This window comes from Miniopterus schreibersii, assembly GCF_964146895.1.
Source record: "Miniopterus schreibersii genome assembly, chromosome: 1".
Classification (NCBI taxonomy): domain Eukaryota; kingdom Metazoa; phylum Chordata; class Mammalia; order Chiroptera; family Miniopteridae; genus Miniopterus; species Miniopterus schreibersii.
The window spans coordinates 181,241,203-181,262,826 of record NC_138101.1 but is presented as its reverse complement, the minus strand read 5'-3'; the positions used below and the strand labels follow the sequence as shown (position 1 = coordinate 181,262,826).

Here is a 21,624-nt window from a genome sequence, read left to right as displayed (position 1 = left end):
ATATATATATATATATATATATATATATATATATATATATATATATATGTATTGATTTCAGAGAGAGGAAGGGAGAGAGAGAAATATCAATGATGAGAGTCACTGATTGGCTGCACGTCCGTCCCCCCCCCCCCCCCCCCGGGAATTGAGGCTGCAGCCCAGGCATGTGCCCTGACCGGGAATCAAACCTCCATCTCCTGGATCCTAGGTGGATGCTCAACTGCTGAGCCATGCCCGGCCAGGCTAGATAAGATTAATCTTTGAGGGAAGGCAAGATTTTCCCCCCCTCCAATTTCCTTGAAGATATGGGAATGAAAAGAAAGTATGTATTGGCTTTTTCTTCACTTCTGGTGTCATTGTTGATATCATGGGTGACGTAAAGAAGCTGGGGTGAATGGGAAGCATTTTGTATGCTTTAAATGAGAGAATGTAAATTCTTGAATAAATAATGAAACATGAGTTTAATTCCTGTGCTGCTATATTCTATGATTTGGCTAAATGTTTTAACTTCTCTGGGTCTTGATTTCTTCTTTTGTAAAGCGATGGTACTGGACTGGACAATCTTTAAAGTTTCTTTTTGATGCCAAACATTTAAATTATTCTAAAAATTATAATGAATAATATAATGAATATAATCAGTTTTCATATAGAACATAAGTGATGCCAACACCATTTATTGAGTAGCATCTGTTCCTCACTGATCTTCAGCTAGGGTCTTAAGTCATACATCATATTTCTGTATACACGTGGGCCTGTTTCTATGCTCTATTTGCCTGTCCCTTAGCCAGTACTACACTGTCTCTATTTACGGCAGCTTTGTAATAAACTTTTAAATGTCTGGTATGGTGAGGCCCCACCCCCTCACTTTGTTAGTCTTTAAAATTATATTGATTATTCTTCTAAGTCTCTCTTAACCTTTAAAATTCTGTGACTTTGTGTATAGTACTATAGTACTGGCTAGACTCTCTGGAATTTGATTGGTAATTAATACATTCTTAATGAATATATGACCAATTGCCAGTAAGATTCCATAAAGGCTTATGGATAACAAAGTGTTGTAAGTTAATATCAGTAAAATTATGACTCTTGACTTTTGGGAATACCACTAAAATACTTGGCTTTTCTTTTCGGAAGTGTGTAATTAAATTACTTTGAAATTTGGGCTGGGTGTAATATTAAATATTTTGAATGCTCCCCTTCCCCACAGCTCCATTCCATACTCCCTTTGATGCATGTGTGTGTTTTACTCAAGAGAACTTGAAGTGATATTTCGACTATTTTAACAGATATTTTGTTTTTACTTCATTAAGTAAATTATTTTATTGTTCTATAATCTAGTTTCTTTCTTTTTTTGTCCCTGCACCACTTTTTTTATTCCTATCCTTCTACCTCCTCCCCTTGATAACCATCAATTTCTTCTCTACATCTATATGTCTATTTCTGTTTTGTTTTATTATTTTCTTTTGTTTGGTTTTTAGATTCTACATATAAGTAAAATGATGTGGTATTTGTCCTTCTTATTTGACTTATTACACTTAGCATAACATATCCTCTAGGTACATTCATGTTGTTGAAAATACTCTCCTTTTGGGTTAAAATTTTGGAAAGAATAAGTAGGATTTTTGAAAAATTTTTGATTGTTTAAAACCACTTTAAAAATCATGATAAATTCCACATGAAACTGATGAAACATGTTTTTAATGAGCACCTTCTACTTTATTTTTTTTTGGTCTTTTTAGCTCTTTTATTTTAGAACAGCGATTTTCAACTGGTGTGCCACAAGAATTTTTAAACATGCAATACCTGACCAGTCAGGGGCACTGACCTCTTTTTCTCTCACTTAGATTGTCAAGTAAAAAAATGACAACAGCCAACACAATAGCCATCCCATATGAATGAATCAAAATTGTACCTTTTTTGTCAGATTGGCAAAAAATATATTTTTTGGTGTGCCACAGAATTTTTATAATTAGTTTATATGTGCCATGAGATGAAAGAGGTTGGAAATCACTGTTTTAGAACAAACTCTCCTCTGACTTACATTTTTCATGGCATCCTTTTGTTTTAAAGACCAGGCTACATGCCTTAAAAATGTAGGAATAGATCTTTCTGATCTCTGCCACTTAGCACAGGGTATGGCAATAGTAGACTCTGTACGTGTTTGTTAATGGTTATGAATAATAATCACAGTAGCTAATTTTCATTGAGGGCTGGCTCACTTGGCCAGTGTGCTCACACTCATCTAATTTGATCCTCACAGAAATGTTATAAGACATTTTATTAGTTTTATTCATAGGTGAGGAAAGTAAAGTCTTAGGAAAGAGAAATAGCTTGCCTAAAATCACTGAGCTAGAAACGGGGCCAAACCGGGTGGTAAACTTCATAGTCAGAAAGGGGGCTCCCTGTTTTTTGAACCAATAACCCCAAAGCTAGTCTGTCTGGATACAGACAGTATGTGTGTAGTAGGTAACACTGAGTTCGCTTACTCTTTGCCAGGCCCCAAGTGCGTTCATTTTTTAATATCCTGCAGTTGCCTAGCAAAAGGTGCAGCACAGAGTAGGCTCTCAGTGTTTGTGGAATGAATGAAAAGTGAATAAGTGAATAAATGGATGGAAATGTGATCTTTATAAACCAGGGGACTCCTCTGGATCTTCTTCGCTCACTTTGGAGACCCTGTCCTAGGAAGACCCTAGGGTTTGGGAACCCCAGGTGATCTCAGGCTGCGACTCCTAGGCACCTGGATGTCCTGTCCATCACCTAGGTGGCCTCCCATCAGGTGAGAAGCCGCAGTGGGGTGCTTTGGTGTTATCATCTCCATCCCCTGCCCTTTCCCCTTCCAGAACTGCACCTGGCATCCTCCCAGGAGGCAAGGGCTCAGAGTCCACCCAGGGCCAGCTCCCACTGTTCACATGGAACACCTTTTACTTTAAAACTGCTACTCTATATGAGCTACATCATTTGGAATTTAGACTAGAGAAGTGCATTAGTTTTCATTTACTTGAAAATACTTCATGTTTTCATTTTATAATGGTTAAAGTTAAGTTCTATATCACACTCACTGAAAATTTTGTTTCCTGTTTCCTAACATCATCAAGCATTGCAGCAGAACTCTACAGTACCCCCTGCACTGATCTTTTTAACCTCTTCTCCCTATATACCCTTTACTTTCTCTCTTTTTGTCTTTTTATTAAGGCTGTTTGGTCTGGTTTGAATGCTTTTTCTTTGTTTTCCTTCCAAGCCACAATAGAACTATCTTCTTGCATGAAGGCTTCCTTATTCATCACTTTCTCTACATTTTATCTCTTTTTTAAAGATTCCATAGCACTTGGTTCCAATACTACATGGCATATTGTCTGCTTTACATTATAGTTAAGTATACATTTTTCTTCTAAATAGATTATGTACATACAGGGAACAGGATCCTTGTCACTTTGCCTTATTCTTTATAACCGTCACAGTTCCTTGCATGTAGTGGGTTCTCAGTGGTGTTCAAATTGAATTAATAATCTCTGCCCTCATGGAGCTTATAGTGTAGTGGGAGGAGATGCACAATAAGAAGATAAATACATAGGAAAATTTCCACTTGAGAATATGTGATGAAGATAGTGGTAGATTTAAAATAAAAAATGTTACCTTAGTTCTGCCCACACTTTTGTTAATAGTCTCACCATTAAGCTCTTTTCATTCATCCCTTTAAGTGTGCCATCTGTTTAACTCTGTTTAAGGGGCAGTTTCAGTGAACTTGTGGAAGTGGACCAATTTGGAGCAGTTGAATAGTGAATGAAGGTTAGAAATTAGAGACTGAGAGAGTTGATACTATTTTGAGAATTATGGCTACAAAGGGTAACTGAGAAATGGGGGAGGAGGTAGAGCATAGCTGTGGAATGATGGACTACTTTTAAAAATTTATAATGGGAGATAATGGTACATATTTACATGATAGTGGACTGATCTTATAATGGAGGAAAGATTGACGATACAAGAGAGTGAATCATGAAAGGAAAGAAAATTTCACGTGCAAAAGAGAATAAAGAACAAACTTTGGTGGCCCTTTAGTAGTAACCAGAGATGCTTACTCATTTTAAAGTAGGGGAAAAGATTACTGGTTCATTTTGTGGGGATGTTATAGATTTGGTTGTGGAAAGAACGGAGCTTTCATCTGATGGCTTCTGTTTTCTTAATGAAAGAGTCTTAAATTAAAAGGGGGAGGAGGAATGGAGAGGAGGGGTTAAATGCTTAAGGATTGAGGAAAAGATACAAAACAGCCACTACAGGGAGCTTTTAGAGTAGTGTTGCTGTGGTTGAGGTTGTTAATTATGAATTTATGACAGTAACTGGTCTCCTTAGATATGTGATTTTCTTCAATATTCCACTGCTCTGGTGCAGTCATGAAGGTTAGTTGGAGTTGCTAGGAGAGTGGGAGAGGAAAGAGACATGAGAAATTGAATTGAGTGTGAGGAATGAGTATATTGAACTGTGAAATCTAAACTGGATAAAAAAGAAAGTGAGTTGGAAAGCTCAAATCTTTTATTATATGTACAGACTTAGCCACTTGGAACCTCCTGTTCTTTTTTTTTTTTTTTAGTTTAAAAAAATTTATTGAATTTATTGAGGTGACATTGGTTAATAAAATTGTATGGGTTTCAAGTGTACAATTCTATAATATAGCATCTGTATATTGTGGAATCTCCCATTCTAAATAAGTATTTATTTATTTATTATTCCTCATCTGAGGATATTTTTTCCATTGCTTTTCAGAGAGAGTGGAAGGGGTGGGGGGGAGAGAGAGAGAAAGAAACATCGATGTGAGGGCGACACATCGATTGGTTACCTCCTGCATGCACCCTGACTGGGGCCAGGGCTGGAGGCTGCAACTGGGGTATGTGCCTTTGGCTGGAATCGAACCCAGTACCCTTCAGTCCGAGGGCTGATGTTCTAACCACTGAGCTAAACAGGCTAGGGCTAAATAAGTAGTTTAAACTCACATTCTAGTCTAATGGATTGAGACACACACAAACACACACACAGGGTTAGTTACCTATAGAGCTTGTGAATGTGATTTCAAATATGACATTATTTTAAAGACTATTAATTTTCAAGTCCAACTTCCTTTGTTAACTTCTTTCTATAAATAGGACACAGGAAAATAATTTCCTCTGAAAATATCTGGATCCATTTAGGATCTTTCTATGAAGTTTGTGACGAGATCTGAACTTATTTTTCCTTAAAACTATTAAAAAACTCTTATTCGGTGTTGGTACAGTCTTTTTAGAAAACAGTATGGCAGGTTCTCATGAACAGTTAAACATACACTTACCATAATCGGATAGCTCCACTCCTAAGTATTTAAGTGAAATGAATACTTATAGTCACACAGAAATGTATACTAAGGCCCAAAACGGGAACAAACCCAAATGTGCTTCAACTGGTGAGCTGATAAACTTTGGTACATCCATACAATGGAGTACTATCAAATGCATTATGATAAGTGAAAGAAACCAGGCTCAAAAGGCTACATATACTGTATGATTCCATTTTTTATGATATATTAAAATAAGCAAAACTAAAGGGACAGAAAACTGACTAGTGGTTGCTAGGGAGTATGGGGACAGTTTGACTACAAAAGGATGACAACATTTTTGGGGGTGTTTTCTATTGTCTATATCTGTTCTGTATCCTGATTGTCGTGGTGATTACATGACTGTGTGTTTTTCAAACTCAAAAGTATAACTTAAAAGTGAATTTTAGTATATATAAATTATACCTCAATTAAAGTTCTAGCATATATGTAACTGTCTTAAAAAGTGCTTTGGAAAGCTGTCATGAAAGTGTTTTGTTTGTTTTTAAATTATGCCTATGTGATTTTTTTTCTTGGGAGAAAATGGTGGATAAGCATCATTAGCATTTGTACAGTTCTTTGAAGCTCTAGAAAACATGTAAATGCTGAATTTGTCTACATTTAGCAAACATTCCTATCATGTTTAAAAGAATTAGTAGAGTCCAAGAGACTTTATATAAAGTGTCCTTGTTTTATAGATAAAGAACCTGAAGGCTAGATTAGGTTAGTTTAGCTACAGTCACACAACTAGTTAATAGCAGAGGTAGGTGTAGAATTTAAGTGATAGATTATTAACTTTATATTTGTCTTACTAAAACACACTTTTATTCTGAGTTATTCTTTCTAGAGACTATTTTTAATTCCTTTTTAGAACCTTTTGATTGTATCATCCTAAAGCTGGAAACCACTCCCTTCCTAGTGGTAGGAAAGTCCTGTGTCTGGTTGATAATAGGAAGGCTAAATTTGAGAGATCCTACATCATTTAAAGTTTGCTTAGACATGGTCAATAAGTTTAGTTATAAAGACACTTTTCTCTAACTATGGGAAACCAGATGCTTAGTTTTGGAGTTATCAGAGGCTACCAGTTAGAAATAGGTTTTTTTAACTTTATTGCATTTAAAAAATAATCTTTCCAATTATCAGTATTACTGGTTTATTGGGAAGGTAGAAAAGTTTTAAAAGTGTTAGGTTCTTTCTGGTTTCCTTATGTAACACGGATATATCTTATAAATACAGAGGGGTGTGAGGGAGCACCGGAAACAGCCTTAACAGCTATACATTCAGGAAATGGGAGACTGGAATGCCATTCAGAATATAACAGCATTGTTATTATATAATGTTAAGAACATATACTATTCTTGAGACTCAGTTAACTTTCAGTGCCCCTCTCTGTTCACCGTCCTCCTTGTATAGTAGTTTTATGCTTGCCTCTGGACCCCAGCTCTAGAACCAGGCTTAGAGTCACTGCCCCTCAGAGATAACTGGTGATATTAGATACTGCATACAGGTCTAGTAGGTGGCCTGGTTTCTTTCTTGGTTTTGAAGCTATATCTGTGTCCTGCAGCCTTCCTGGGACTTATTTCCTATAAGCCATAGCCGCTGGCAGAGTTGGCAGGTGGTTTTCTTTATAAGGGAGTCCTACCCTAGCCCTAGCGCTGGCCTATATAAGTCTTAGGTGGAGCAATTTTATGGGAAGCCAAGCCCCTAACTGCCACTGCCTGCTTCTGACCAGGATCCTAGGAGGCCCTAGGCTTCAGTATTGCTTACCATTTTGCATTTATATTCCCTATCACTGAGTGGTATTCATATATATATATATATAGTTATATATATTATGTATGTATATATATATATATATATATATAACTATATATTTATATATATTATGTATGTATATATATATATATATATATAACTAATATATATATATTAGTTATATATATATGTCTATGTGTGTCTATATGAATATGCATGTGTGTATATATATAATCACTTACTATATATTAGGCATTATATATATATACATAATATATACATATATATATTATGTATGTGTATATATATATATATATACATATATGTATGTATGTATGTGTGTGTGTATGTGTACACACACACACACAATATTTGAGCCAACTATGCATTGTTTACTTACATATTTGATACATTTATATATTAATTGTTATTTGTGTGAATGTCCTGCACTATCTTGACTTAGAAGCCTTTTTAATCATTTAAAGCCGTGGTTTCTCATATTGAAAATTGGAATTATAGCCTTGACCTCTTAGTGTTTCTGTGTTGATGAAATGATATTATACAGGTATACGCATTTGTATTTATATTCTTAGAACAATGCCTAATATATAGTAAGTGATTATATATATACACACATGCATATTCATATAGACACACATAGACATATATATATAACTAATATATTTTCTAGTGAGTCTTGTACTTCCTTGTTGATTATATACCTATCTATATATCTATATATATCTATATCTGTATGTCTGTATATATATATCCAAAACTCTTGTCAATCATTATTTGAAATTTCTGGGGATTGGCATACCTTGAGGCTTTTGGGTGAGACATTTAAATCTAATTTTAATCTATTCCCCTAGCAACCTTGAATTGGAGGTTTTTTAGAGTGAATTGCAAACTTTTTTTCAATATTGCAGCAGGCTGAAATGTTTTGTTGTTTGTATTTGTGGTTGTGTTTTAGAAATATTCAGGTAATTGGTATTTTAAGCTCTATTGCATGTAGTTTGCATTAGCTACTAATCAAAAAAGTTAGTGTATGTGTCTAGAGATGAACTTGTAATGAAGTGAATTTTAAGTTAGGAAAAAGGAATATAAGAATGTACGTAAGGGAGGAAATAAAGTATTGCTTGAGATAGAGATTTTGGCTTAGACAACCATAGTTATGACTGAGGTAAAGAACAAAAAGGAGGGATAAAATATTGAAAGACAGACTTTCAGTTTGTATGTTTAGTTATCACTAACATGCTTGCATATTATAACTCCTGAAGCCTTTACTCTAGTGAGTTAAACTTTACCCATGAATTTAGAAGCATAAATTGTTTTTCTTTTAAAATGAAAATTTCAGTTAAGTTAGTCTTTCTTCTTGGATTTTGAGTTTGAATTAGTGTCTTGTAGATTATCACCTACTGCTTTTTAGGGAAGCCTGAGTATATTATTTTCCCCTTTAGAGATGTGTCACAATTGCACTTGCTGATAAATGATCTTAACTTCCTTATTTCTTCAGCTGAAATAATAAGACATATTATTTCCTTTTTTCTCTTACATCAAGCCCTGAGTATGCCTTTGCTTTTATTTTTGTCTTATATTGTAAACCGTTGTATGCTTTTAGGTGTTTGGAACCATGAAAGTTGTTATTGAGTATGAGTTATGGCATAGTATCTTTTATTAGAGTTTTAAAGTTAACCTGCTAGTCATAAATGAGAACTAATTCAATATGCCAGCCTATTGCCTGGCCGGGCGTGGCTCAGCAGTTGAGCGTCGACCTAGGATCCAGGGATCGGGGTTCGATTCCCGGTCAGGGCACATGCCCAGGTTGCGGGCTCGATCCCCAGTCGGGGTTGTGCAGGAGGCAGCCGATCAATGACTCTCTATCATTGATGCTTCCATCTTTTCTCTCTCTCTTTTCCTCTCTCTGAAATCAATAAAGATATAAAAGAAAAAAAAAAAGAAAAAAAATATGTCAGCCTATCATGTAGCCATTCTCAGGTGAACTTCAGATAAGTGTTTCTGAGAGGACTGATCTCTAGTGACTGTGTTAGGGGTTAATCAAGATTTTATAAAGTTCTTAATGGTTTTGCATGTCTCCCCAAATGGAAAGGTGATTTTTTTATGAATGTGTACCCCCAAAATTCATGTGTTGAAATCCTAACCCCCAGTATGATGATATTAGGAAGTGGGGCCTTTGGGAGGTAATTAAGTCATGAAGGTGGAGCCCTCATGAATGGGATTAGTGTTCTTTGAAAAGAGCCCCAGAGAGCTCATTTGCACCCTTCTGCCATGTGAGGACACAGAGAGAAGATGACCAGCTATAAATTAGGAAGAGGGCACCAGATCTTTGGACACCCTGATCTTGGGAATTCCCAGCCTCTCGAATGGCAGGAAATAAAGGTTTACTGTTTACACTGACCAGTATGGTAGTTTGTTATAGCAGCCTGTACAAACTAAGCCAAGAAGTAAAAACATTGTGCTTGCTTTCAAGAGCTAGAAACCATAGTATATAATAGCATGGTTTTGGAGATTTAAAAATAGGGGTTCAGTTCGAGCTCTACACTTGTTATTTGACCTTGGGCAAGTTTCTTACTACCTCTAAGCCTAAATTATTTCTGTAAGTAAGATGTGTCAACTGATGGTAGTCTGGTTGATAGTCATTGGTGCCAATTCAGTGCCGATCGGAATCCCCCATTTGGGATGCACTGAAGAAGGAAATTTTATTCAGTGCAAAACAGCTCAGTTGTGATACAGCATGGCTGTGAAAACAGCACAGCTATGAAGCTGTCTTGGAGCCAGGCCCCTTTCTGGTTAGACAGCTCTGCTCCTGGCTGGGCTGGTCTGCTCTGATCTGCACTTGTCTACTTTGCTCTGTGTGCGGGTCTGCTCCATTCTGCTCTGGTGTGACTTTGATGTTTCAGCTCAGCCAGGGTTATGCAATCTTCAGTCTTCAGTGGAAAGGGAAAGTGCTCTCTCAAATGGAAAGGTTTTTAAGACTTTGCTAACTCTTGTCAGATCTACTGAGGGATTCTGGAATGTTTGTTTAAGTAGAAGATTCATTAGGATTCTAACCTAGAATCTTTCCAGTCTGAGGAAGTAATTAGAGACTATATGTCACTGTAACTGCTAAAATTTTACTTTTTTCTTTTAAAATATTTTTTTTTCTCTTTTTCAATATGAGACACGAAAGTGTTAACATTAAAAAATTTCTCAAATTGAGAAATAACTGATACATGTAGTACACCTGTCTTTATATATCAAAATAGATCAAGAGGCTTTATATTTATCTTTTGCCATTAACACTTGTGTTATATTAACTGATGAGCTTCCTTTTATCTGTTTGCCATATTGGATCTTTTGTGAAGCAGTATAGCTTGATGGAAAGAGCACAGGATTTGAAATCAGAGCTTGAAGTCCTGTGTCATTTTACTATTTGACTTTTACCTTTTTGAGAGTGTTCTCCTTGTAAGTAAGATGAAAAGAATGATATCTATCTCATAGAATTGCTATAAGCATAGTGATTAAAGTTTGTAATTAACCAAGTAAAATTAAATTAAAGTGCTTTGTAAATTACAGTATACTTTTTGAGTGTTACTGTGTTTTTTAATTGGGACATTTGTTATATTTAGCAAAACAACACTGTCCTCAAAGATTGCCATCATATGGGTTAAAAGACAGCCAGCCTTTGGTTTGATGTATCACTTTTATTTAGGGTGATTATCCTTAGGTTTTTACCTGCCTTTTTGTTTTCTGTAATAACATAGTTCTTCACTGTATGAGGATTTCTCCTTTGTCAAAGTTAGAAATTGGTTAGGCTTTATCATTACATTCAGCTTCGTAGTGTCATGGGAAGGGCTGTCTGGAGGCTACACTGGGATCTAGCCTTTCTTGAAGTCACTGATTCTTAAGGCTCAGTACCTCCCCTATTAGGTGTCTGGATCTTTGAGGTGCACTTTTGGTTGCCACAGTGATTTGGGCGGGGTGACTGCAGCGTTGGCTTTAAATGAGCAGGAGCCAGGAATGCCATACATACCACAAGGTTCTGCGTGATTTTCGAATATTCCACCAGACCTTCTTGTAGGTGAAAAACTTGTTTGTACTTATCTGATCCTAATTCTCTCTTACATTTAAACACAAAGTATTTTTTGCATGGTTTTAATAGACACTGGATTTTCTAGGAATGCAACTGCTGAGTAAATGAAGGGCAAATTGTACTTTGTTTTGTTCAGAACTTTACAATAGTTGTTAAATTTTTCAGAAAATCATATTACCAATGCATTGCCCCTCATGGTATCTTATTTTCCAGTACAACTTATTGTGTCATCTACATTTGTAGCTGTCACATTCATGGCATTTTTATGTATCAATGCAAGTGTTTATTTCCTTATTAATATGAATTCTAGGATGGTTATACTTGAGCATTTACATATTAAAATATATGATTTTATTGAAAATTACTTTTTTCCTCTTATATTACATTAGGCATTATCTTAATTTTAAAAATCGAAGATAGGTAAGTGACCTACTTGCATTTAATTTCAGGTTTATGCTCTTAAAAAACTCAACTTTTGTTTTAGTGGAATTTCAAAATGGAGCCTGTATTTAACAGACATCTATGTTACCTTTCCAGGGAGAGGTAGAAGGTCCATGTTGACCTACATTACAGGTGTCTATCCTTTTCTTCTGCTCTTTCTTTCCCTTCCATTGCCTTCCCTTCTCCCTTCCTTTTCTGTTTTCCCTTTCTACTGTGAAGTATTTGCTACATAGACAAGAATGTGGTACTGTATATGTAACTAATGAAACACATAATAAAACCAATACTTATGAACCCACTACCCAGCTTAAGAAATAGAACATTGTTGGTATATTTATTCTTGATTCCCATTCATCTGTCTCTCCACCAGAGATAAAGGTATTCAGAATTTTGTTTTGGTTTTGTTCATTTATTATTCCCTTCCTTTTAAGTTGACCACAGAGTTGTATGCATTTCAAAAATATATTGTTTAGTTTTGCTTATTTTTTAACTATAAAAATGGAACCATATATATTCTTATTTGCTTTGACTAATCAACATTATATTTAAAAAATTTATTTAATCCATAGTGATGTGTAACTGTGGTTTATTTTTTCAGATACATGTATTAATTGTTTGACTATACCACAATTGATCTTTTCTCCTAAAGATGTACATTAGTTTTTTTTCCATTTTGTTGGTATTACCAAACATTTTGTTGGTATTACAAACATATATGTCATCAGTGTACATGCACAAGCATTTCTCTACAAGAATGAGTTTTAAACATTTTTTTATGGTGACCCCCCCCCATGTACACATACACATAATTGAAAGAAAAATGAGAATCCGTTCTGTTTCTCTCTTTAAGTTCTGATTGTGACCTAAATGATTTCACAGTTCAAGATAGTTATATTGGTTTTCTTTGGAGAGTAGGTGTGTTGACCTGGCTTTCCTTTGCTTATAGAGTGTGTCAGAGGGCAGCATCCCATGAAGTGAGAGCTCACCTGGCTAAGCAGGAGCACTCCTTCCACACCTGGAATTTCCTGTTCAGTAAAGTTTCAGCTAGGACAAAATTTGGATTCAGCCCTTAAGAACCTGCCACTCCTTAATGGTATGAATTCCCTAGGTATGCCCTAACTAAACATTGTAAGTTATGCCAGAGTCACACCATTCTCTAAGGACGCAAGGGACAGGATGATGGGATTGGTTAGGGCTTTCTATTCTTGATATTTACTTTTATGTCAGATTTGGCTCCCCCTTTTACTTATTTTGACCATATACTGTGTATTCTTGAAGGCTTAGATCTCAGTAGTTTACTCTTCAGTTTTCTGGAGACTTTCTAATGTGCATATTCAGATATTTCCTCTTATTTGGGTTCATTCTTCTGTGTTCTACTAGAGAGCTTGAATTTTTTGCTGAAGAAAGAAAGTTAATTTACATGGAACTTTGACTTTTAATCTTAAGTGATTGTAAAGTTAGGCAAAGAAGCTACATGTTTAGCTCTGATTCAGTGTCTCATTAGAGTATGTATGCAAACTAACTTATAGACCTGTGATTTGGACCTCAGAGTGTGAATATTTGCACTTGGTACTATTCTTGATGACTTGTGTTGGGGGTCCTAAGTAATAGGACTAGGATCAAGAATAACCAAGGTAGTGTTTTGGTGTTTTTGTTTGTTTTTTTAAATTTCATTTTTTATGGACATAGGACTCAAAAATAAACACAATGTTCATTCCAGCCTAGAAGTTGTTATGGTTTGCATTATTGGTTTTTTTGTGATAAAATATACATAACATAAAATTTACCATTTTAAGCATTTTTAGTGTATAGTTCAGTGGGATTCAGTGCACTTGCATTGTTGTGCAGCCATGACCACCATCCATCTCCAAAACTGAAAGTCTGTACCCAGTAAACAGTAACTCCCCATTTTCCTTTCTTCCCACCCCAGCCCATGGCAACCACCTTTCTACTTTCTGTCTCTGAATTTAATTATTCTGAATATCTCATATACATGGAATTATACAATACAGGATGGGGCAGAAGTAGGTTTACAGTTGTGAGTACGTGAAACAATTTATTCCTGTATTATTATTTATTATTGTATTATTTTCCATATGAACCAACTGTAAACCTACTTTTTCCCCATTCTGTATTTGTCCTTTTGTGTCTGGCTTCATTTTACTTAGCATAATGTCTTTAAGGTTCGTCCGTGTTATAGCATGTGTTAGAACATTGCTTTTTTAGGGCTAAATATTCCATTGTACGTATATACCATTTGTTTATGCGTTTCTGTCAATGGATACTTACTTAGGTTGTTTCCATCTTTTGGCTGTTGTGAATAATGCTGCTATGAACATTGGTGCACAAATATCTGTTTGAGTCCCCGCTTTCAATTCTTTTGAGTATATAGCCAGAAATGGAATTGCTGAATCATATGGTAATTCTATGTTTAATTTTTCTGAGGAACTGCCTATGTTTTACTGTTTTTTAAACATCCATATTTTATTTTAGGTGTATTTTTAATCAATAATTATAGATCTGCATTATTATTTTTAATGGCTGTGTAAGATTTCAACGTATGGATATGCCATGGTTTATTTGTAGATGTTTGTGTTAATAGTTTTTGCTATTATAAACTATACTATGATTCATTTATTCATCAGATATTTATTTTTATTTTTTAAAATATATCTTTATTGATTTCACAGAGAGGAAGGAGGGAGAGAGAGATAGAAACATCAATGATAAAAGAGTCGTCATTGATCAGTTGCACGCCCCCAACTGGGGATCGAGCCCGCAACCTGGGCATGTTCCCTGACTGGGAATCGAACTGAGATCTCCTGGATCCTAGGTCGATGCTCACCCGCTGAGCCACACCCATCTGGGCCATCAGATATTTATTGAACACCTACTATATGTTAGGCATATGTAATGGCTCCTCTGTACATACTTATTTGCACACATCCATTGATTTAGGATAAATTCTTTAATAAAGTAGAATGTTGGGTCAGAGGATGAGCATATCTTGAAATCTGATTGTTTTCCTAAAAGCTTTTATACTGATAAACCATTGTTAGATACAGTCCTAATAATAGTAAGTAGGAGTGGTAGATTTCCTATATCTTATAAAATCACTGGATATTATTGATCTTTTTAGTATTTGTCAATTTGAAATGATACTAATTTGTATCTCTTTGGTTACTAGTGAAGTTGAACATCTTGTGCTTATGATTTTATTTCTTCTTTTGTCAGTTTCCTATTTATGTATTTTTCTTATTAATTTGTAATGCTCCTTATACACTAAGGATATTAAATCTTTGTTTATATTGTAGTTATTTTTCCAATTTATCATTTATCTCAACTTTTCTTCATAATGTCTTTTGTAGTGTAGATGTTTTACATTTTATAGTCAGTACTTTACAATTTCTGTTTTGGTTTATTGATGGCAGTCCTACCCCACCCTGATTTAACCTTAATGTTATTTTTTTTGTGTATTGAGAGATTTCTAGAAATTGTTTTTTAGAAATAGAAATTTCTGTATGAACCAATTACATCTATATTCTGGACTAATTTTATTTATTTATTTATTTGCCCCCTACACCCATACCACCCTACCCCAGGCCTTCCCCACACTATTGTCTGTGTTTTGGACTACATTTAATATTTTAAGTAGTTAGGGAAATGAGGAGTAGAAGGTAGGTGAGGAATCAAAACTTTATTTTAATCTTTTTTTAAATGAAAATCTCATAGAGATCAATCAGAACTTTTCTAGATCAATACTTGCCATAGAAAGCAAAGCACATATTGAACCTAATTTGCTTTTTATTGATCTCTAAAGGTTAGAGGTGTATTTCCTTGTTCCTTGTTAATTTAGATATGTAGGATATGGTAGATGAGAGAAATGATATAGTAACCCCATGAGATATTCTAGGATTTACTTGGTCTAAAAATTTCTTGCATTGTGTGTCATCATTAGAAGTTATTGAAGTGAATGCTGCTTCAATTTGCATTCTACTTTTTGCATTTGTAGCCGCTTTTGCTTTTTCTAGTCCCTAAATCACATTCTTTAAAACCTCTGGTGATTTTTTAATCTCTGTTCTGTTGCTGTATCTGTACCTAATTTTTTTTGTCTTTTCTGTACTTTTATTCTTTTTTTTTCCTTTTCTATTTCAACTTGAGCTAGGTAAGGATTGAAAGCACTTATTTCTTCTGGCTTTGAACAAATTAATCATACCATGTAATCTTTCATTTTTAATGTATAGATTTCTTTCCAGCTTTGTGTACATTTTAGGCTACCTTAAGCTCTGAGTGCACCCCTCTTCTAGACAGTTGCGTTTGCTAGCTACTTGGATGATAGTGTATATGTAGAAGTGTTATTGTCATTTGACCTAAAATACAATATTAATAATGATATAATGATATCATAAAGGTGTTGTAGATACTTATGAACTTAATAGTGAATCTGCCTTGTGACCTTGATCAAGTCATTTAAGGTGGCATATTTTTTATTTTGTGCATTTGGATGACCTCACATTTTAGCTTCCACTTCTTTAGATAGAATTTTGCTTACATAGCAAATGGAAGAGCCAAAAATTTAAGGGTTGGAAGACTTTAGTAATCATCTGGTACCTATTTTGTTCCCTCTACAAATATTTGCCTGGCACTGGTTTGGTCTTGAGGATACTATGCAGTGCCTGGCTTCATGGAGCTTATATCCTTTTATGAAAAGAAGGTTGTGAAGAAACTGTATAATTTTTTTTTTTTTTTAATTATAAGAGAGAGTTTATTTAGAAAGTTACAGAGGTAGTAGAAGTGAGCCAGCTGAGTTGCATAGGCCCAGGGAACAGATTATAGAAGCAAAAGAAGGGCCCTTGGAGTTTAGAAGAAAGAAAGGCAAAGGTAACGCCTAAGGGAAAGAAGAGGGGAATGGGCAAGAAAGATGCCGGCATGCTCGAGAGGGAGAGCACTTCAAAATTGTGTAATGTTATTTAAAGATTCCTCATTACGTTTTGGTTGGTCTTAATATGCTCAAAAGAAAAAGGATCTGATCCCTTAAATGCTACATAGGTAAAGAGGAACTATAGAGCGGAAGAGGGGACCCTGAATGAGTGAACTAGGTAGGACTGTGCCTCTCAAAATTCTTTGTATATGAGTCACCTGAGGATCTTGTTAAAATGTAAATTCTCATTCAGTAGGTCTAAGATAAGGCCTGAGATTCTGTATTTCTTACAACTCCCAAGTAATGCCTATGCTACCAGTCTGTGAACCACACTTTGAGTAGCAAGAAATGAGTGTATAATTAAGAAGAAAGAAAAATAGCCTGCTGCCATTTTAAGAGTAGTTTGGAGCCACGCAGCTAGGCTTGGTGAAATGAAATTGTAAGAGCTATTAATGTTCATTCATATAATAAGAGGGGATTATAAACACCTATTTTTTGAATGGCATCCAGAATTGAGCTTGGCTGGTGGATGGGTCTGAAACCTTTGAAAAGGTACTAGGAGATGAAAGAGATGAGAATCATCACATATGATCAAAGTAAATATCTAGTCAGATAAACAGAATTTAAAAGAGTTAAGCCCTAGCCAGTTTTGCTCACTGGTTGGAGCATTGGCCTTCAGATTGAAGGATCCTGTGTTCAGTTCCTGGTCAAGGGCATGTACCTTGGTTGCAGGCTCGATCCCTGGCCCTGGGAGGGGAGGGCGCTGCGGGAGGCAACCAATCGATGTGTCTCTCTCACATCAATGTTTGTCTCTCTCTGTCTCTTTGTCTCTTCACTTTCTCTGAAAAGCAATGGAAAAAATATCCTTGGGTGAGGATTAAGAAAATAATAATAATAAAAAAATAAAAGAGTTAAATGTTGACTAGGAGGACTTAATTTGTAATTGAGAAGATTTCCTCCTTTCTTTGTACTTACTGTAACAGCAATTCTAGTTTAAAAAAGTACAAGTGAGTGCTGTTTTTTAAAAATAAATAATATATTTTCCATACACATATTTTCTGTGGAAAGTATGTCAAGCTTCTTTGTTTTCCAGGTCTGAATAAAGCTTCAATGTTGTGTGTAAGTTGTCCTCTGATCTGTTGCTCTAGTTGCAGCTACTTGGAGCATAAACAGTCTGGGAGTTCATTTATGTTCATAGTATTAGCAGAAGACTCTTAATCTTGGAGGTTGTATAAAGTGTCCAGTGGGTATTGAACATTTATCCATAGGGAGAAATTTAGCAAGCCAAATCTTTGAACCAGCAACCTTTTATTTAGTTCTGAGAATTCCCAATGCTTTTAGAAATTTAGATTTTTCTTTCTGGTACTATTTCAGTAATACTGTATATTCATAGTTCCTCTTTCATATGGCGCCTGGCTTGCTTCAATCTGAAGATATTGGAAAATTATTACGAACACTCTAATTTATTATGGTTCCATATTTTAGTATCATTGAAATATTGGTTTCCTTGACAATAGTTACAATATGGTAAGGAGATTTTTAGTTTATTGTGCTGTAATGCAGGAAGAAATATGTGAAATGTAATCATGGACAAAATCTAAATATTGCTTTAATTATATTGGCTCATTATGATCAAGTACATGTCAAGTGTTTTCATTAATAACATACCCAGTGCAATTTCTAGCATATTTGAAAAGCATTTCCCACAACTATTGTTATTTCTCTGGGTTTTTTTGGTATGTATTTAGTTCTCTTTTAACAGAACTGTTAAAACTGAAAGTAAAACATCAAAAGCATATAGTCTGTCTGTTTCTAGAATCAGGCCAATGAAGAAATGAAGTGAAACACACTGTTGGCTAAAAATACATTTTGCAAATTACATCCGAAATTGTTTTGTGAGAACATCTATTGGAAATGGAATTTAGCTTTTCTTTTCTGTGGGTTTTTAAAAACATTATCTGAAAATAGATGTCCATACAAAATAAGTTTCTAATGTCTTCTAGTTTTTAACTCATGTTTCCTTGGGACCATATAAGCCTTTTCTATATATTCTGAGTAGTGAATGAATATGCAGAATGTTAGAAGTAGAAGGAATTTTAGAGCTCATGTAAGTCAGATAGACACTAGAATTTCTAAAAAGAATTTTAGATTGTGTGGGGCTACAAGCTTTTGATTTCGACTCTAGGGTGTTTAAAAAACAACTACTGTCTATCACATCATCTCATTTTAACACCAAAAAGGTAGGAAGGACAATCTCATAGTAAGCACAATTGTAACTTTACACCCATGTTTGGTCATGGCTGGCACCTGTTCAAGGATTAGATTTCAGAAACCATTATCTAATGCAACCCTCTACTTTTAGGGATGATGTTTCTGAGCCCAGAGAAGTATCAAAGTTCTTACAGCAAGTCAGAATGGTAATGAGTTTAGAACCAGGTCTTCTGACTCTCAGCTCAAAGTTTTGATCATGTCGCCTTAATCTTCATCACATGATGAGACTTAGGCACAGTGAATTTATGCTTTAACTAAGTTCATATGGCTAGTAAGAAGTAGAGCTGGAAGTTGAATCCATATCACCCAACTACATTTTTAGTGAAGCCTGTGCATTCATTCACTTCCATGTAATCTTAACTCACTCTATCAGCCTCTGTTTAGTTGTAGAGATGGAATTGTGATTGAAAAGAGATGTCTATATTTAGCATTTTCTTTTCTTGAAAATTTCAGATTTGGGCCTTAAGCAGCTTCTTCCAGGCAAGAGGACCAGTGCAGCTTTCTTGCAACCAAAGATCTTGATCCACATCCAGAGATTGGAATATTGGTGGGCCAGCCATCCTCAGACACCTCACTTAGGACAGGTAAGTGAAAGAGAGAGTAAGGGTAAGAAAAATAGAATGGATGCTAATGTTCTTCCTTCCTATTTCTTGTTGGATATAAACAATTGACCACCTTTAAAAATTTAACCCTTTTTTTAGCCTGGTCAAAACAAAGCAGTTGGAATCTTAGTTGGGTAGGGCAAAAACATTTTCTTGATTGTAAAATATGTGTCAAAATATTAACAGTGGTGAAACTTAGGGTAATTAAATATTTTCTTTCTCTTTTGTGCATTTTCCAAAGTGTATTCATGAGCACGTGTTAGTTATCTGTTGTTGCATAACAAACCACTCCAAATTTAGTGGCTTAAAACATTCCAATTATTTGTTTTGCTCATGTGTCTGCAATTTGGGCAAGGCTCACTTGGTGGGGACAGTTTATCTCTGTCAACATGTGGTGTGAGGTGGGGTAGCTGGAGGGGTAGGGGTGGCTCAAAAGCTGGGAGCTGGAATCATTTGAAGTCTTGCTCACTCAAGTGTCTGATGGTTAATGCTGGCTGTTGGCAAGGACCTCAGCCTGGGCTATCGGCCAGAACACCAACACATAACCTCTCCTTTTGGCTGGTTGGTTTCCTCACAGTATGGTGGCTGGGTTCCAAAGAGAAGAGAGAAAGGCGAAGTTGCATGGCATGTTTGACTTAGTTTTGAAAGTCATATATTGTTACTCTGCTGTCTTTTATTGGTTGAGGTAGTCATAAAGGTCCACCCAGCTTCAGAGGAAGGGGTGGACATATACCCCACCCCTTGAAGAGAGGAGTATGAACATCACATTATAAGAAGCACTATGGGATGGAATCTGCCATTAGAGCATCTTTGGAAAATATAATCTGCCACAGTTTGTGTTTTTTTTTAATCCTCATCCAAGGATATGCTTTTATTGATTTTAGAGAGAGAGGAAGGGATGGTGAGAGAGAGAGAAACATTGATTGGTTGCCTCCTGCATGTGCCCTGACCGGGGCCAGGGATCTAGCCTACAACCGAGGTATGTGCCCTTGGCCAGAATTGAACCTGCAACCTTTTTGTGTATGGGACGATGCTCCAACTAACTGACCCACCCGGCCAGGGCTGTATTACTTTTAAGATAAAGAATGTAAATAACGTGTGTGTATTATATGAAAAAAAGGAGTATTTGCTGGAAATTGTGTGAGTCCAATAAGAATTTTGTGTGTTCTTCTTGTCTAATAGATTATGATATTGAAAATCAGATGCCTAAACAGGAAGAAGTGAAATAGATTTTGAATTTTCTTTTGTATCAATAAGAAGCATACTGCTATAATCAGTAGTAGAGACGAACTTATAAACAGGATGCAAAATAAGATTTGTAGTTTGGTTTTTTGTTTTTGAGAAAAAGGTGGTTATTTAGTTCAAAGTCTGCTTGGATATTTTGTTTTGTTTTAATAATTAGAATTATTTGGGAAACTGGTTTCTAATACATATAATAGATTTGAGAAACTAGTGCCAGTATTTGGTTGTCTTATTGATCACACTCACCAATGGTATCAGTTGCTTGTGGCAGGTTTGAATATAGCTGGTACTTAATTTCTGGATGTAATGGGGGTGTCGATCTATTCACTATAGCTGGGAATGAGCTCTAGGGAGCATCCTATTATCTATTGGACCCAGAAAAGTTTCTTGCTGTCTAGGTGCTTTCCCATTCCTAGGTGATTTACGTCATATGAGCCTAAGTAAGTAGAGTTGGTTCAATACTCTTTTCCCAGTACCCACAGGTAGATAAGATATTTTGCAGGGGGAAAATTACTGAACCAGGCATTGTGATAATAAAGGTAACTTCAAAAGTTTGCACTCAACTGTGAATGACTGAGTTTGTGAAACAATATATTTTAGTTCAAAGGGTACAATAATTGGGAAAGCCAGGGGTTTTTTGTTTGTTTTTTGTATTTGAAAACAAAATGAGATGTTTTCCAGTAGACATAGATTGGGAATAGATTATAAGTAGTGTAAAATATTGTATCTTAAATAACAACAAAACATGAACATATATACAAACATATATAAAACCTTTAAGCCATTAACTTGCCTTTTTTGGTTTAAGCATTTTTTTAGGCTCACTTTTGCTTTTAAAAAGTCTTAGTAGGTAAATTGCTGATAACATCTTTGCCTCGTTTGTTCACTGCTCTATCTTGCCTCCATTCTATAAGGCCTGTGTTTGAAGGGATAAAAATTCCTTAAGTAAGAGAGATCTGCT

The 21,624-nt window shown here is 35.4% G+C and overlaps 1 protein-coding gene across 33 annotated transcripts in view; it reads left to right on the top strand.

Annotated features, from left to right (window-relative positions):
• NUMB (NUMB endocytic adaptor protein) overlaps window positions 1-21,624 on the top strand; it is a 129,027-nt gene that overhangs the window by 16,299 nt on the left and 91,104 nt on the right. For all 33 annotated transcript variants that reach the window (XM_081133415.1, XM_081133398.1, XM_081133396.1 and 30 more), the window contains one exon: window positions 19,273-19,403. The gene's annotated coding sequence lies outside the window, so the exon portion shown is untranslated. The remainder of the gene's footprint in view (window positions 1-19,272; window positions 19,404-21,624) is intronic.